Consider the following 6,438-nt stretch of genomic DNA (forward strand, 5'->3'; position numbering starts at 1 on the left):
CCGCAGGAGGATCCGCAAGCCGCAGCTCCCGAAGGCGTGGAGCAGAACCCTGAAGAGCTTCCGGAGTGCCCTGACCATCGCCCTACTTCCTTTCTGCGAGGCAAGCCCCGGAGCATTATAAGTCTCCCAGTAATTTACAAATGTTTACTTACGTATTTATGATTGATGCATTAGGTTATAAGAGTTGAATGAAACCACTTGATGCATGTACATTCCTTGTCCAGATATTACACCTTTAACCGGTATAGGTCCAGGATCGAATATATATGCTTAGCCATGCTTAGACCGGTAGAAGTCGGGTGATGTCCTGTCACCTGCGAGATATAGGTGGATACCGGAGCACGGTTGGCTATATCTGCTATCGTGGAACAGAACCATGAGGTAAAAGTAAATTGAGACCGGACGGGAAGTCGATAGGGAAGCAACAAGGCATGGAGGTCTTGGGTGTGGACTTATCCCCGTCTGTGTCGATTAAGGACCGTACCGTTGTTGGCGCTTCTGACAAGATTGAACGCATGCCTCTCACTTAGCTGGCCGGATAACTCGTTCCGACCGCGAAGCCGAGTAATTCAACTCAGGCCGGGAATCGTTCTGTTGTGCGCTCCTTCCGGGGAACGATCAGACTGAGCCCAAGGGCAGGTTTGGCCTGAGCATCCTGGCATCTGGTGTTCCAGATTGTGCGGCGCAGTACGAACCCGCGAAATGTGTACCTGGAGTTGTACCAAAGGTGACCTAAGACTATCGTGGCTGGTAGATCTGGGTTTGTGTTAGGAATAAATTCCCAGCTGGTTGAAATCGATTCGAATCGCCGTCTCTCCCGGATAGTGAGAAACTTGGCTAGTCCCAACATCGTAGCAGCTATATTATGAAACATGATGGTTCGGATGAATATGGAATTACAATACCTGCTATGGTTACTATTGTATGCTTCTAAATGATATACCACATGTTTGGCACAGGATAGTTGCTAATCTAGAAATGGATAGTTATAATTAACTTGATAAAGGAATCATAATTGTACAACGGGTAATTGCCTTTTACGCAAAATGTTGTCAAGTTACGTCCACTTATACAGCCTTGCATAATCCTTGGAGTCATTTTATTTCTGGTTCATGACGGGTAAGTCTAGCTGAGTACCTTCTCGTACTCAGGGTTTATTTTCCCATTGTTGCAGATGGCACTGTGTATCATGGTTATTGCAAGAGTTGCTTCTATCCCGCTGTGGATGAGGAGTAAGCCTTGGGCAGGCTTCCTTAGTAATTCCTATCTTTGCTTTTGTGGATCGTGATCTGGTCTGGCACTATATCAAACTATGTTGGAAACTTTATCTTCAAACTTATTTGCTTCCGCTTTAATTATTAAACTCGGTTTGTAATGACTTTTATTCGTACTCTGATGATGAAAAGTATCTGTGAACTTTATGTAATATGTGGCATGTATGTTGAATCCTGTACGATCTTGGTTGTTGTAAATCGTTTATCGAGACCCGTCGTGGTACTCGACGGACTACCGGGTTTATATGGGTTCAAGTATGACAGTGCGACCGCTTGCGGATTGCCATTATACTTGTATTCTTATAAATTGGTCGGTTCTGCGACAGCTGGTATCAGAGCAAGATTCAACGTTAATTGTCACAAGTGTATTTAAAAACAAAAGTTTTTGTTTTCCAAAAACCCTTCTCTAGCAACTATTAGTTATATAATAGGTATTTGAAATCTAAAGTGTGCCAATGATCACTTTCCTTATGCCCAAATTAAGGACTATTAGGTGGCTATTTAAGTACTAACATGGGGGTTTTTACTTCGTCGTCCATACGGCGTGCTATAGTATGGATGCCATTCACTTGAGTGGTAATGTATGGATCAAATGCCTCTACGCCAAGGTAAGATGAGTGTATGACCGCAAGATGTGAGCGTGCGGTCGGGAAGAGTTAGCTTTGGTACGGCTATGTATACATGCTTGCATGTGTATATGGTACGTATTTAATTGTGGGTTTAAATTCTTGTCGGGTAGATTGATACGGAAGTATATGTATGGGTATACATATATGAAAGTATTTACAATTACATTCTGCATATTTCATTATGGGTTTAGGGCTGAAATGAAATTTTATGCAGGTACACTAACAACGAAACGTGTAGCTCGACTAGTTACGCTATTTATGAGAGAACGTATGTATGCCACCGTGTCTACCGTTAGAAACAAATTTTTCCTAAGTTTGTAAGGACGTACGGCACGAGCATGCATCATGTTAAATTACCATTCATATAACTACATTGTTACTCCCCTTATAAAATTCTTACTCGGTTATGTAACTCTTATCCATTATGGCATTGTCTCACCAAGGGGTACATGTTAATGGTGCAGATGGCACGCACCAAGCAGACTGCTCGCAAGTCCACCGGAGGAAGAGCTCCTAGCCGTCAGCTTGCTCCACGTACCCGTCAACGTCACACGTTCCTTGGAGAGTTTGGGATGCCTACACTTTTGTGGAGAGTGCTCAGCTATGTAGGTTATCCTGATGGAATGGAACCCCGCTACTTCTGGGCGAATGAGCGGTTGGGAGAAGGTCTCTTAGTTACTGTGGAGGCCGTTGTTCAGTCCCCGAGGTGACGATTCTGAGTGGACAGGCTGGTGTTATGAGTCAACTGGTAGGACTACTGAGGAAGCAGCTGGCAGGGCAGCCTTTGGGATCTTGAGGGATATCATGGATCGTTTTCCTCAGGAGCTGGCAGCCGCTTTGGTTGGAGTCTTTCCAAGAGGTAACCCCTCCACTGACTCATGGCAGCAGGCAAGAGGAAGATCTTTGGAGATTGGTGCAGCAGAAGGGCAGAACAGTGATAACCCTGCAATGAGCGCCATGTTCGCAATGATGAGAGTGTTAGATGGAGTTGAGGGTAGCCTCAGACGTGTGTCTGGTGCACTTGGTCATGCCCATGAGGATCGACGTCAGCTTCAGAGGGAGCACGACGCGAGATTGAGAGGCTCACTGAAGAGATGACTCGGTTAACTCACCAGCGAAATGCAGCTTGGTCCCGAGAAGATGTCCTGAGAGCTCGACAGTTTGAGCTGGACAGCAGCTGGCCAATGCGGAAGAATACAACGATAATCTGCATGAAGAGGTTCATCTACTGCACAATCAGCTCCACCCTTATGTCCCACCGGGAGCCGCAGAAATGGATCTAGAAGGGTACGAGGAAGAAGAAGAAGTGGCACCTGAAGAAGAAGTAGAACCTGAGGACGGAGATGATTCTACGTCTGACCTCGATAGTGATCATGATGAGGATTAGATCACTTCGCATTTAGTGGAAAGACTAATGTATCACCTCTATTTATGTAATGGACATGTAGTTTGAAGTTGGCATTAGTAACCAGACTATCATGTAATGTTAATCGCATGTTTGGACGAACGTCAATGCAATTCCAGTTCCTTGTCGGTAATCACGCTTTAAATTGCATGCGTTATGAGCACGATAAGTGGTCAAATTGGTGATGTCATGTTGCGAGAATGAATTATTATGCCTCTGTTTTTATTGTGATTTTGAGAATTTTCTCCAGTAATTTCAGTTTGGCATGAGTACCTAATTCATCTGCAATCTCTTGGCATCAACCAATAATCAGCTTATTGTTGCAACTTCGCAGATGACGCGCACCCGTGCAGGAGCTAGTAGCAGCCAGGATGGCAACCACGATGACTTGCCACCCCCACCCCCACCGTCTGCTCAGGAGTTCTTTGCCCAGTTCCTAGGGTAGCCAGAGGACAATGGAAGAAGCTTTGCGCCTTATCGCGCAAAACACTGCTCGTGGCCACCCACAGCAACCAGGGGCCGAGCCTAATCAGCACAGTTCATTCAAGGAGTTTCTGGACACGAAGCCGCCGATCTTCAAGGTGGCTGAGGAACCACTGCAGGCCGATGAGTGGCTGAATACCATCGAGCAGAAATTTCGTCTGCTAAGGGTCACAGAGCACCTGAAAGCAGAATATGCTTCTCATCAATTGCAAGGACCAGCAGGAATCTGGTGGACGCACTTTCTGTCGTCTCTGCCTGCTAATGCGAGAGTGACCTGGGATCAATTCAAGCTGGCTTTTAGGGGACACCATATTCCCCCGGGCCTGATGCGCATGAAAGCAGCAGAATTTATGAGGCTCACTCAGGGAACCAAGTCACTCACAGAATATATGCATGCATTCAACAACTTGTCAAGATATGCTCCAAGTTTCGTGGATACTGAAGAGAAAAAGATTGAGAGTTTCAAGCGAGGGTTGGGTACCAAATTAATGAAGACGATGGCAAATTCTCGATGTGCCACGTACAATGAGTTTATTAGTGATGCCTTGACCCAAGAAAACCACAACAACATGCATGCAGTTGCTAAAGGTCGCAAGAGGGCCTATGAGGCCGGTGCATCCGGATCTTTCCAGTCAAAGCGCCTATCAGCAGCTAGGCCACAATTCCGTCCACCTGCACCCAAGTTCAGGCCTCCACCACCGAAAGCTCAGAGTAATAGGCCACAGAAACCCTTTCGTAAGGCGTTCACTATTGCCTTACCAAAAGGAAATGGCAATCAGGACAGCTCCGCCGGATTCAGAAGTAATCAACCTTGTTTCAACTGCAACCAACTGGGTCATTGGTCCAAGGAGTGCCCCCACCCCAAGAGGAATGGCAACCCAAATCAGAACAATCAGAGGCAGGTGAATGCCAGGGCACGTCAGGGACAAGTGCACTATACCGCTGTGGAGGAAGTGCCCGCCGGAGAAGTTGTCACGGCCGGTATGTTTCTCGTCAACAAGCATCCCGCTGTTGTTTTATTTGATTCGGGAGCTTCTCATTCATTTATGAGTCAAGCATTTGCATCTAGACATGATCAAGAAATAATAGAAGTAAGTAAAGGGGGTTTTAACATAAGTTCAGCAGGGGGAACTGTTACTACCAAAAAGATAGTCAAAAATGTACTCATCTTGATACAAGGGAGGGAGTACACCACAGATTTGATAATATTGCCGGGATTGTCGATAAGTGTAATCTTAGGCATGAATTGGATGAAGTATCATGGTGCTCTTATTGACACTAGCACCCGTACTATCATGTTGAGAGAACCCACGGGAGGGAATGCTTTTCTAGTTCCACTCTCCCGCGAATTTCGAACCCCAACATTTAGCCTGTGCTATCCAAGCCACCACCATATGTGATATTCCCAGTGGTTTGTGAGTTTCCGGATGTATTTCCAGAGGAATTACCAGGTCTACCACCGGATAGGGACTGTGGAATTTAAGATCGAATTAGTGCCAGGTACCGCACCCATATCCAGAAGGCCATATAGAATGCCACCCAATGAGTTAGCAGAACTTAAGGTTCAATTGCAAGATCTATTGGACAAAGGTCTTATCCAACCTAGCTCATCTCCGTGGGGATGTCCAGCACTGTTTGTGAAAAAGAAGGATAAGTCACTGAGGATGTGTGTAGATTACAGACCACTCAATGCTGTGACCATCAAGAACAAATATCCGTTACCCCGCATCGACATCTTGTTCGATCAGCTAGCGAAGGCAAAGGTATTCTCCAAAATTGACTTGAAGATCAGGTTACCATCAGATAAAGATCAGACCGGAGGATATACCCAAAACTGCTTTCTCTACTAGGTACGGCTTATACGAGTATTTGGTTATGTCTTTCGGACTAACAATGCTCCAGCCTACTTTCATGTACCTAATGAACTCGGTATTCATGCCCGAACTTGATAAGTTCGTGGTCGTGTTTATCGATGACATATTGATTTATTCAGAAAATGAGTTGGATCATGAAGAGCATCTGAGGATTGTCCTATCCAGACTGAGGGAGCATAAGCTATATGCCAAGTTTAGCAAATGTGAATTTTGGATGAGCAAAGTACCATTTCTTAGGTCACATATTATCGAGAGATGGAATCTCAGTAGACCCATCAAAAGTACAAGAGGTCATGGATTGGAAAGCCCCAACTTCGGTGCATGAAGTTCGGAGTTTTCTAGGGTTAGCAGGATACTATCGTCGGTTTATTCCAGACTTCTCAAAGATAGCTAAGCCTATGACCAGACTACTTTAGAAAGATGAGAAATACAAGTGGACACCAGAATGTGAAACAGCTTTTCACACCCTCAGAACTTTGTTGACTACAGCACCAGTGCTAGCACAACCAGACATTGAGAAGCCTTTTGATGTATTTTGTGATGCATCAGGAATAGGTTTGGGATGTGTACTTATGCAAGAAGGGAGAGTAATTGCATATGCCTCTCGGCAACTTGAGAAAACATGAAGTCAACTACCCTACACATGATTTGGAACTTGCAGCCGTTGTCCATGCATTGAAGATATGGAGACATTACTTGTTGGGCAATGTATGTCATATCTATACTGACCACAAAAGCCTCAAGTATATCTTTACCCAGCCAGAACTGAACAT

Source organism: Miscanthus floridulus, chromosome 7, assembly GCF_019320115.1.
Source record: "Miscanthus floridulus cultivar M001 chromosome 7, ASM1932011v1, whole genome shotgun sequence".
In the NCBI taxonomy this organism is placed as follows: domain Eukaryota; kingdom Viridiplantae; phylum Streptophyta; class Magnoliopsida; order Poales; family Poaceae; genus Miscanthus; species Miscanthus floridulus.